This window comes from Bombina bombina, chromosome 9 (assembly GCF_027579735.1).
Source record: "Bombina bombina isolate aBomBom1 chromosome 9, aBomBom1.pri, whole genome shotgun sequence".
Classification (NCBI taxonomy): Eukaryota; Metazoa; Chordata; class Amphibia; order Anura; family Bombinatoridae; genus Bombina; species Bombina bombina.
In genome coordinates this window covers 60485888-60496951 of record NC_069507.1, presented here as the reverse complement: position 1 = coordinate 60496951, position 11064 = coordinate 60485888, and the positions used below count along the sequence as shown (strand labels likewise).

The 11064-nt window shown below is 42.4% G+C and overlaps 1 protein-coding gene across 3 annotated transcripts in view; it reads left to right on the top strand.

Moving 5' to 3' along the window:
• Positions 1–11064, top strand: part of ADK (adenosine kinase) — a 604808-nt gene that overhangs the window by 557307 nt on the left and 36437 nt on the right. The window lies entirely within an intron of this gene.

Here is an 11064-nt window from a genome sequence, read left to right as displayed (position 1 = left end):
CCTAGGTTTCCTTTCCTGCAGAGACCAATTAGGGACTATTCTAAATTGATTACTAGAGTGTGCAGCCAATAGCTGTTTTTGTTTTCACATTATTAAACTGTTTATAGTACAATCTCAAGGTGTTTAATGTCCCTTTAAGAATGGAGAATGTTTATAGCAAAAGCTTGTCACATTTTCTCTTTAGTAAAACAGAATTTTTGACCATAGTTTATATTCTCTGCTTGATTCAAGAAAATAAGTTTAAAATTGTTTAACAGGTTGTCAGTGACGAATAACATTATGGTAGACACAAGAAATTTGTGACCTCGCTCTGCCTATTGCTGCCTGTAAACAGACTGTGCCACTCACAGCATCTGTCCATGCCAGACATCGCACGTGCAGAACCAAGAACAGGGCGCCATTTTATCTCTATAAAGAGGCTCTTGATCTGTAGTATTGAAACCCTCATGTGCTGCTCATCTGCTGATCTTATGATACCTGTAATGTTTAATCCATGAGATTCATTAGCGTACTGTGTGTTTCAGGTAGTAGAGTTAACTGCAGCTGTGTATTACTGGCAGACAAGAAGTTGAACTATGATGTCTGTGTTTCTTACAGCCAGGGGGTTAATTCTGATGTTTGTGCAGTACTTGATCCTGATGCGTGTTCATGTGTGTTACTTGGCAGACATAGGGTTAATCCTGATGTTTATGCATTACTTGCAATCTAATGATTTATTCTGTGTGTTACTTGGCAGCCAATTGGTTAATCCTACTAGTGCATCAAAGTCAATCTATAATGTGTGTTACTTGCAAGCAAACAGTTGATAACCAGTATTTTGTTCTCGTGTGTGTCTGCTAGTGAGAGGGTACATTTGTGCACTTCTTGTGCATCAAATCTATTTTTAAAAATGAAAATATCTGGCCTGGACATTTTTAGGCTGCTATACATGACATCAGGATTTAAGGGATATTAACGTTATTGTTGTTATTGCATAATAGATATCACAATCTAAAAATTATGTTGTAAAAGATCTACATAAAAAAAAAAAATGTTTTATAAGCATTTTAAAATGTCCTTTGATTGGTAACGTTTGTAGGGTTTTGCTTCCAGGGATGCTCTGTGACCAGTTACAGTCAGATAAAAAAGATAGCTTCTGCACTGGTCAAAGCAATCACTGTGTAGCATGTTGCAAAATCTGGTAAATTATATAAAACTGCAGCAATCAATGGCATCCTTTATACGGTAAGGGATTGTTAATGGGCTGTTAATTCATAATAAAACTGCAATATACTGTCATTATTTATTTAGATCCCTTCTCGCGTGATATGGTTATGAAATGTGTGCTTTTTTATTTCTAAGATCCTGAAATGTTTGAAATTCACCTTGCTAAAAGCTAACCCTGCTTCATACCTATCACTAATTGGCTTTAACTGATAACAACTGCAAAACAATAAACTTTAATTATTTAACAATTTTATTTAATTAGGCTGTGACTACCATTGTTGTGTGCCAACCAGATTGGCTCCTCCAAATAAGGCAAATTTTGGGTGGAATTTGTCTGTTGAAAAATGTTTGCAGAAAACAAGATGTTAATTTGTTTTAAAAATGTTTAGACTTGGTTGATATTATATAGCAACACAACAGAAATGTCTTGTAATTACAAGGTGATTGCTTTCCCTTTAAATTATAATTTTATTGTAATTTGCACACTGCATTGAACAAGAAAAAAATGTAATTCAGCTGCATTAAGTGGGTTTTATCAGAAGATAAATTTCCAGGCAGAGAGGACTGTGACAAGTCTTTAAAGTGAAAGTAAATCCTAGCGTTTTACAAACACTAGGATTGACTATTGAAACAAATAAAGGGGACTTTCATTCATGAAGTATAAGATACTTCATGCAGAAAGCTCCTTTATTTGTTTCAATTGATCGCCGTACTTAGCTGCTACAGCAGCCCGAGGTTAAAAAAATGTTTTGCTAAGAGGTGACGTTTTCACCTCTTAGCCAATAGCCGTGCGATAAATCCAGCTTTGGTGCCCTTGGTAGCCGGATTTACTGCACGGCTATTGGCTAAGAGGTGAAAATGTCACCTCTTACCCAAAAAAAATTTTTTAACCGTGGGCTGCTGTAGCAGCTAAGAATGGCAATCGGTTGAAACAAATAAAGGAGCTTTTTTACATGAAGTATCTTATACTTCATGAATGAAAGTGCCCTTTATTTGTTTCAATAGTCAATCCCAGCATTTGTACAACGCTAGGATTGACTTTCACTGTAAGAGGACGTTTGTGAAGCACATATATCATTCTGCCTTTACATAAAACATAGGCTTATAGAAGGCCCTGGAATTCCCCGCAATTCCTGTTATCGGCCTCTTTATGTTGTCATCTGCTGATAAGAGGCTGCTTTGATAGCACTTGGCTTTGGTAAGATCCAGGCAGATTAGCTGCAGAGCTTTTTTGTTTTTATGTGCCAGGCTGGAATCTCTGAACATCACATTCTAAAGTAAATGGCTCTCCAGTCTGCCCTCGGCCTATTTATTGGGTTTCCTAATAACCATTCAGGCAACTACAGGCTTTTTATTATATTACAGTGCTTTGTACTTACAAAGTAGCAATGAAATTCTCTTGCACTTGTCACAGACCATACAGGTTGAGAGGGATCTCCTGCCAACCGCTTGGTTTTGTATCTAAATTACTTTGTGTTGTGCAGTTATTTTATTTAACCCTCATTACTATCAGAGTCTGCAACACAGGGACATTTAAAGGGATACTAAACCCAAATGTTTTATTTTATTATTCAGATAGAGCGTGCCATTTTAAGCAACTTTCTAATTTTACTCCTATTATCAATTTTTCATTGTTCTTTTACTATCTTTGTTTAAAGAACAGTAATGTAAAACATAGGAGCCAGCCCATTTTTGGTTCAGAACCTGTGTTATGCATACTTATTGGTGGCTAAATGTAGCCACCAAAAAGCAAGAGCTATCCAGGGTGCTGAACCTAAAATGGGCCGGCTCCAGAGCTTTACATATTTACTTTTTAAATAAAGATAGCAAGAGAACAAAGACACATTTATAATAGAAATAAATTGGAAAGTTGCTTAAAATTGCATGCTCTATCTGAATCATGAAAGAAAAAATTTGGTTTTAGTGTCCCTTTAAAATGTTCTCATTAGATGCGAGTGAATAACAAATAATTAAAACATGTTTTACTCTTTGTTGGAGGGAAGAAACCCCCTCCTATTTTATGCTTGTAGGGCAAAACATTCGGCACCTATAGCTCTGTGGGAATCATCCTCCTCATCCAATGAACCGTCGGTCCCACAGACCATTTGGACACAAACTTTCTCTTAGTTGCAAAATAATAAAAATAATAAATAAGGATGATTTTAAGTAATTGAAGAATAGTTCGTTGTTTACAATAATTTGTCCTTTTTCTGTGTACACCAGTGTTTTCGAATTTTTCTTTCTCTTTTGTTGACTTAATAAAGCTTGATTGAAATTTTTTTTATAATAATAGATAAATAATAATAAAAAAAAACGTTTAATTTCCTTTTAACTCAACATCAAAGGTGATTAAAGCTTTTTTTTAAAAGATGTTTGGCTTATTATTTTAATCACTGGAATCTGGTTTAGACAGAAATAATCTAAATGTTGCCTTCTGTTAATTTGTATTGTGAGGGTTAATAGATCATGCCAGGCAGTGTGTTTCTCTAGCATAGATCACATTGAGTTGTAGTTTCAAGCCCAACCAGAAGGGGTCAGTGTCACTAATGCCCTTAATGGGCCAGCTTCAAAATAAAGCAGTCATTCTGAGATCTTTTTAACCATATTAGCAAATATAGAATCTTTCCACTTCAAACGTGAAATGATTTACAGTTAATCAGGTGTAGATGACCAGGGCCTTTTATGTAGCCAAAACAATGTAATATTATGTGTGTTTCTTCCTGTTTCAGTATTGTGAGTTGTGTTTATCAGTAAACACTGTAAAGTAAATGGAATGTGATATAAACTTACAAATTAAATGAGCATTCTCCTGTAAAATCCAATCCCCCAAGTTTGAGTACCCATAATCCATTGTTTACATATAGCTCCTTTACCTTTATTTTGTCATTTGGAGAAACTATTTTTGCTGTCCACACTGCCACCTATAATGAGAATGCCAATACTAGTATTGGCTATAAAAAAGCTATATAAAGGAGAGCAGCTGAAATCAACCTGCCAGTGGGGAAGAGAGAGGAGAGGCCAGCACATACCCTCCAGAATCTTTATACACTTTTATTAATTGTGTTCTTGAGTACATTGTCCCTTTAAAGGGATAGTCCAGTCAAAATTAAACTTTCATGATTCAGATAGAGGAGCAATTTTAAGCAACTTTCTAATTTACTCCTATTATCATTTTTTCTTTGTTCTCTTGCTATCTTTATTTCAATGTAGGCTTAGTAGCCGACCCCTTTTTGGTTTCGGCACCTGGGTAGCTCTTGCTGATTGGTGCTGATTGGTGGCTACATTTAGAAACCAATCAGAAAGTTCTACCCAGGTGCTAAACCAAAAATGTGCCGGCTCCTATGTGTACATTCTTGAATTTCCATATAAAGATAACAAGAGAAGGAAGAAAAATGAATAATAGGCGTAAATTAGAAAGTTGCTTAAAATTGCAAGCTCTATCCGAATCATGAAAGTTTAATTTTGACTTGACTGTCCCTTTAATGGATAGTCAGAGGGTATTTAAACAGACCACCAAAGCCAGGCCCAGTGTGGCCTTTATGAAACAGCTTAGAAATAAGTCTTGCGTCCTTATCCTTTTGAGCGCATGCTATAGTGATTGTACAACTTGCTGTAGAACAGATAAAGTAGGGACAGCATATGTTGCGCGTCTGGCAGTGGTGGTGTTCCGAACTGACTGCTAGAAAAACAATCAAAGATTTTTTTTTAATCCTTAGTCATCATACACTTCATGCAAAGTGTATATTTTGTAATGTACTGAACAAAGTTGTCTAAATAAATAAGTCTCGATAGATTCATGTTTCTTTATGAAACTCAACAAAGTACAGGAAGGAAACTTGTCTGAGAATGAGATGTACCAAGCGATTATCATACACATAAAGTTAAAGGTTTGGGGACATATGAGGGAGCACTGATATGCAGACAGGATACATAGAAAACAATTCTCTATTGCAGTGGCAACGTTCTCTTTTCAAAAAGTCGTTTCCTTCTAAAGGGGAGGAGAGTCCACGGCTTCATTCATTACTATTGGGAATTAAGAACCTGGCCACCAGGAGGAGGCACAGATACCGCAGCCAAAGGCTTAAATACCTCTCCCACTCCCCTCATCCCCCAGGCATTCTTTGCCTTTCATCACAGGAGGTGGCAGAGAGGTGCCGAAGATTCGGAGGTCTCTTATGGAGAGTATTACTCTTCGCAATGGGACAGGAGTTTTAAGTAGCCCTATAAGGCTTCTCAGTGAGGGCTTGGGTGAAAGTTAGAGTCCGGAGATGAAGGGAGAGTCTTTTGCGAAACCATCCCGACTCATATTAACAGCTCCTACAGCAATCAGCATTGACAAGTTTTGCAGACTGCTTTCTTCTCTCAAGTCCATGTCAGGAGCGCTGCTATGACCTATCACACTTGAAGGGCCGTGTTTCTGTTCCACGGCGTGGATTCTGGTAAGATCGTTTCATTTTATACACAATGTTAACATAGAAGACAGGGCCACAGTGTGGCGCCTTTTATCTTTACAGAATCACGTGTTAATATTCCTGGTAGGGGGATTATTGAACAGGCGGGGGTTTATATATGATATTGTGTCATTGCTGCGCTGTGTGGGATGATGCTCTGGCAATGTGTGGAACTATAAGGTTCTTTCTGGGAGTTTTTGCACAATCTTTTTTTGGCACATTTTCTCCTTTAGGCAATGGCGGTCCTGCGAGGCACTCGTGTGACCGGGTGGGGCTCTTCACTTCCGGTCTGATCTGCGACGGAGGAGACAAAGTGTTTTCTGTAGTCCGGTTCATAGGAGCTGGTGAGTGCCCCGGCCATTGGCGGATATAAAGGTGCCTGGTAGTTTCTCTTTTATTCTAATAAGAGCGCAAGCTATGGAAGATTCTGACGCGTTAGAGGGTACTCACTCGTTAACAAAGTCTCATACCTGTGTTTATTGTGAGGTTCCGGTAGACCAGCCTGTCCAATTATGTTCCACATGCCTTGAGAGGGTCGAGACATCTAAGACTAAAAGAATGTCTAGTACAACTGAGCCGTCCACCTCTGAGAGTTCTAGGTCCAGTGAGGTGCGTTCCCGAGTTGAGGTCCCCTATTGCACATGCAGTGCCCAGGGTCCGACTGTTGCTCCTTCGGGAGAGATATGTTGGTTGCCAGACTTTGCGGATCAACTGCAGACGACAGTTTCTAAAGTTATCCACTCCTTACCACGTTCTGCTAAGCGCAAGCGTAGGGCCTTTCATAGTGGCCCAACTCAGGACTTGTCTCCGTCGAATGCTCCGGCGGAGTGGTTAGATGACGGGCCCACTCCGACGCTTCGGGGGGGACTCCTTCGGGGTCGGAATCCATGTCATCTAAAGCTCCGGCAGAGAAGCCTGGCTATAGGTTTAAGATGGAGAATTTGCACTTTTTGTTAAAGCAAGTGCTTGCTACTCTAGAGGTTCCGGAGCCGAAGCTTCTGGAGGAACCTTCTATCCCTAAGCTAGATAAGGTTTATGAGGGACAGGGTGGTACCCCAGACCTTCCCGGTTTCTATAAAGATTGCTAACATTATCAAGAACGAATGGGCTTGATTAGGTTCTTCCTTTTACCCTTCCTCGTCCTTTAAGAAACTTTTCCCCGTCCTGGAGGTTCAGTTGGAGCTGTGGGGGGCCATCTCCACGCTTGCTAAGTGAACGACTATTCCCCTAGAGGATAGTTCGTCGTTCAAGGAGCCCATGGATAAAAAGATGGAGAACATGCTAAGAAAGAAGTTTCAGCACACAGGGTTTGTTTTTCAGCTGTCAGCAGCCGTAGCCGCAGTTGCTGGAGCTACGTCATATTGGTGTGATTCCCTGTGTGAAATGATTGAGGGTGAACCCTCTTTCGAAGAGGTGCAGGAAAAGATTAAGGCTTTGAAGGTAGCCAATTCTTTAATTTGCTACGCCAATATGCAAATTATTCGCCTGAATGCTAAGGTGTCAGGGTTTTAGGGTGCAGGGCCTTATGGCTAAAATCTTGGTCGGCGGACATGACCTCTAAATTGAGGTTGCTGTCCCTGCCTTTTCAAGGAAAGAATCTGTTTGGTCCAGGCCTGGACTCAATCATTTCCACGGTTACGGGAGGCAAAGGTGCCTTCCTACCCAAAGATAAGAAAGCTAAACCGAAAGGATCTACTTTTCGTCCCTTTCGTGCGGATAAGGCCCAGCGCCAGCAGCCCGCCGTAAAAGCGGACCAGTCCAAGGGAACTTGGAAGCCTGCTCAGTCCTGGAAGAAGTCCAAACAGAACAAGAAGCCCGCAGAGACTAAGTCGGCATGAAGGGGCAGCCCCCGACAGGTCTACGGCAGGTTATCTCTAATCTCCAAAGCCTGGTTGCAGGATGTTCAGGACCCCTGGGTTCTGGAGGTTGTCTCCCAGGGTTACATGATAGGATTCAAGTCCTTCCCACCCAGGGGCAGATTCCTTGTGTCAAACCTGTCATCGTGGCCGGAAAGGAAAGAGGCATTTCTAGGATGTGTGAGGGATCTCTCCTCTCTAGGTGTTATCGTACCAGTACTCCTTGCAGAAAGGGGTCTAGGGTATTATTCAAATCTGTTCATAGTTCCATAAAAGGAGGGCACATTCCGCCTGATTTTGGATCTGAAGTGTTTTAAACAAGTTTTTGTCCGTTCCATCGTTCAAAATGGAAACGATCAGGTCCATTTTGCCCCTAGTTCAAGAGGGGCAGTTCATTACCACAATAGACTTGAAGGCTGCCTACTTTCGTGTTCCAATTCACAGGGACCACTTCAAGTTCCTAAGATTTGCATTTCTGGACCAGCACTTCCAGTTTGTGGCCCTTCCTTTCGGTCTGGCGACGGCCCAAGAGTTTTCACGAAGGTTCTCGGGTCCTGCATGCTGCAGCCAGATCCAGGGGCATTGTGGTGGTGCCCTATCTAGAAGACAACCTGGTTTAGGCGCCATCCAGTCAGGCAGTGGACCATTCAAGGTCTCTGCTCCAGTTACTTTAATCTCATGGTTGGATGATAAACTCCGGAAAGAGCTCCCTGGTACCCAGCACTAGAATGGAGTTTCTGGGCACGATCATAGACTCTGTGTCCATGAAGATTTTTCTCACGGATCAAAGACGCAGGAAGCTTGCGTCCTCTTGTCTGGCCCTTCGATCTTCAGAGAGGCCCTCGGTGGTCCAATGTATGGAGGTGATCGGGCTCATGGTCTCCAGCATAGACATCATTCCATTTGCCAGGTTTCATCTCAGGCCTCTTCAGTTATGCATGTTGAGGCAGTGGAACGGCAATCATTCAGATCTCTCACAGCTGATATCCATGGATGTATGGGCTTGGACCTCCCTCTCTTGGTGGATCCGCCAGGAACTACTGTCCATGGGGACAGCCTTCTTGAGACCGTCCTGGGAGATTGTGACCATGGACGTGAGTCTGGCGGGTTGGGGAGCTGTTTGGGGTGCCAGATTGGCACAGTGGAAAAGGTCTCGGCTGGAGTCCCTTTTACCAATGAATATCCTGGAACTTTGAGTGATCTACAATGCTTTGAAGGCGTGGAGGTTTCAGACTGACAACATTACCTCGGTGGCTTACATCAACCATAAGGGGGGTACGAGGAGCTCCTGCGCAATGAGGGAGGTGTCTCGGATACTGGAACAGGCGGAGGCCCACAACTGCTCGTTTTTGGTGATCCACATCCCGGGTGTAGACAACTGGGAAGCGGAGTTTCTCAGCAGGCAAACATTCCATCCGGGGGAATGGTCTCTTCACCCCGAGGTGTTTCCGGAGATTTGTCTCAGATGGGGGACACTGGAGATAGATCTCATGGCATCCAGACTCAATTGCAAACTTCCCCGTTATGGGTCGAGGGACCCCCAGGCAGAACTGATAGATGCATTAGCGGTGCCTTTTGGGTTCGGTCTAGCGTACATTTTTCCTCCCTTACCACTTCTACCTCGTATAATGGTACGCATAAAGCAGGAGAGAGCGTCGACCATTCTGATTGCTCCTTCGTGGCAGCGGAGGACGTGGTTTGCGGATCTGGTGGGGATGTCATTCTCTCCGCCATGGAGGTTACCCTGTCGCAGGGATCTGTTGAACAGGGTCTTTTCCAACATCAGAATCTCGGTTCTCTGAGGCTGACTGCGTGGAGATTGAATGCTTAGTCCTAGCCAAGAATGGTTTTTCTGAAAGTGTTATTGACACTCTAGTTCAGGCAAGGAAGCCAGTCACTCGGCGCATCTACCATAAGGTGTGGAGGACTTACTTGACCTGGTGTGAGAAACATGGATACCCTTGGCACAAGGTGAGGGTTTCCAGAATTATGTCCTTTATTCAAGAAGATTTATAGAAGGGACTTGCCGCTAGTTCCTTGAAGGGACAGATTTCGGCATTATCTGTTTTGTTACACAGGAGACTCGCTGAGCTCCCTGACATTCAATTCTTTGTTCAGGCTTTGTCTCGAATCAGGCCTGTCTTTAGGCAGTCTGCTCCCTCGTGGAGCTTGAACTTGGTCCTTAGGGTTTTGCAACAGGTCCCGCTTGAGCCTATGCATTCCCTTGACATTAAGGTTCTGTCCTGGAAAGTTATTTTCCTGTTGGCCATTGCATCGGCTCGCAGAGTATCTGAACTGGCGGCCTTGCAACATGGGCCACCTTATCTGGTTTTTCATTCGGGTAAGGCTGTTCTTCGCACCGGCTTGGGATTTCTTCACAAGGTGGTGTCCAATCGTAACATCAATCAGGAAATAGTTGTTCCTTCTCTGTGCCCTAACCCTTCTTCTTCGAAGGAGCGGTTACTTCATAATCTAGATGTGGTCTATGCCCTGAAGTTCTATCTTCAGGCTGCAAAGGACTTCAGACAATCTACATCTCTTTTTGTTGTGTATTCAGGGAAGCACAGGGGTCAGAGAGCTTCTGCTACTTCTTTGTCTTTTTGGCTGAGGAGGTTGATCCATTTGGCTTCCGAGACAGCGGGACATAAGCCTCCTCAGAGGATCACGGCTTATTCTACTAGCGTTGGCTTCATCTTGGGCTTTCAAGAATGAGGCCTCTATGGAGCAGATTTGTAAGGCGGCTACTTGGTCTTCCTTACATAGTTTTACAAAGTTTTACAATTTGACGTTTTTGCTTCTGTGGAAGCGGCTTTTGGGAGAAAGGTTCTACAGGCTGTGGTGCCCTCAGATTAGGGTCCGCCTTTTACCCTCCCAGTTTCATTTATAGTGTCCTCTAAAGCTTTGGTATATGTTCCCAATAGTAAAGAATGAAGCCGTTGACTCTCCTCCCCTTTAGATGGAAAACAAAAATTATGCTTTCCTGATAATTTCCATCGTGGGGAGGAGAGTCCACGGCTCCCGTCCGTATCTCTGGTGAGTGGACATAAATTTTATTTATCTTCTGGCACCATTTATACCCTGATGTTTCTCCTACTGTTCCTTGTTCCCTCTGCAAAATTACTGGGGGATGACGGAAGTGGGAGGAGTATTTAAGCCTTTGGCTGGGGTGTCTTTGCCTCCTCCTGGTGGCCAGGTTTTTAATTCCCAATAGTAATGAATGAAGATGTGGACTGTCCTCCCCACGATGGAAATGAAATTGTCAGGTAAGCATAATTTATGTTTTTTCTGAATAATATTGTGCGTGAGGGATGGGTAAAATGCTTTTGGACATTAGTTACAAATAACGGATATTGGGAATGTTTGTACGTTCTATACCAGGGCTGCCAAGGACCACTTTTGGCCCTCCAAGGTTTTTTTTTTGTGTGTATGTGGCCCTAATGGGTGACATTTTAAATTTTGCCACTTTTGCACTGTCATTTTTAATCTGGTAGATTTCAAACAAGGCATTGAGTGAGTGCTGGTGTTCCAGTTGTGACATTGTAATAATAAAT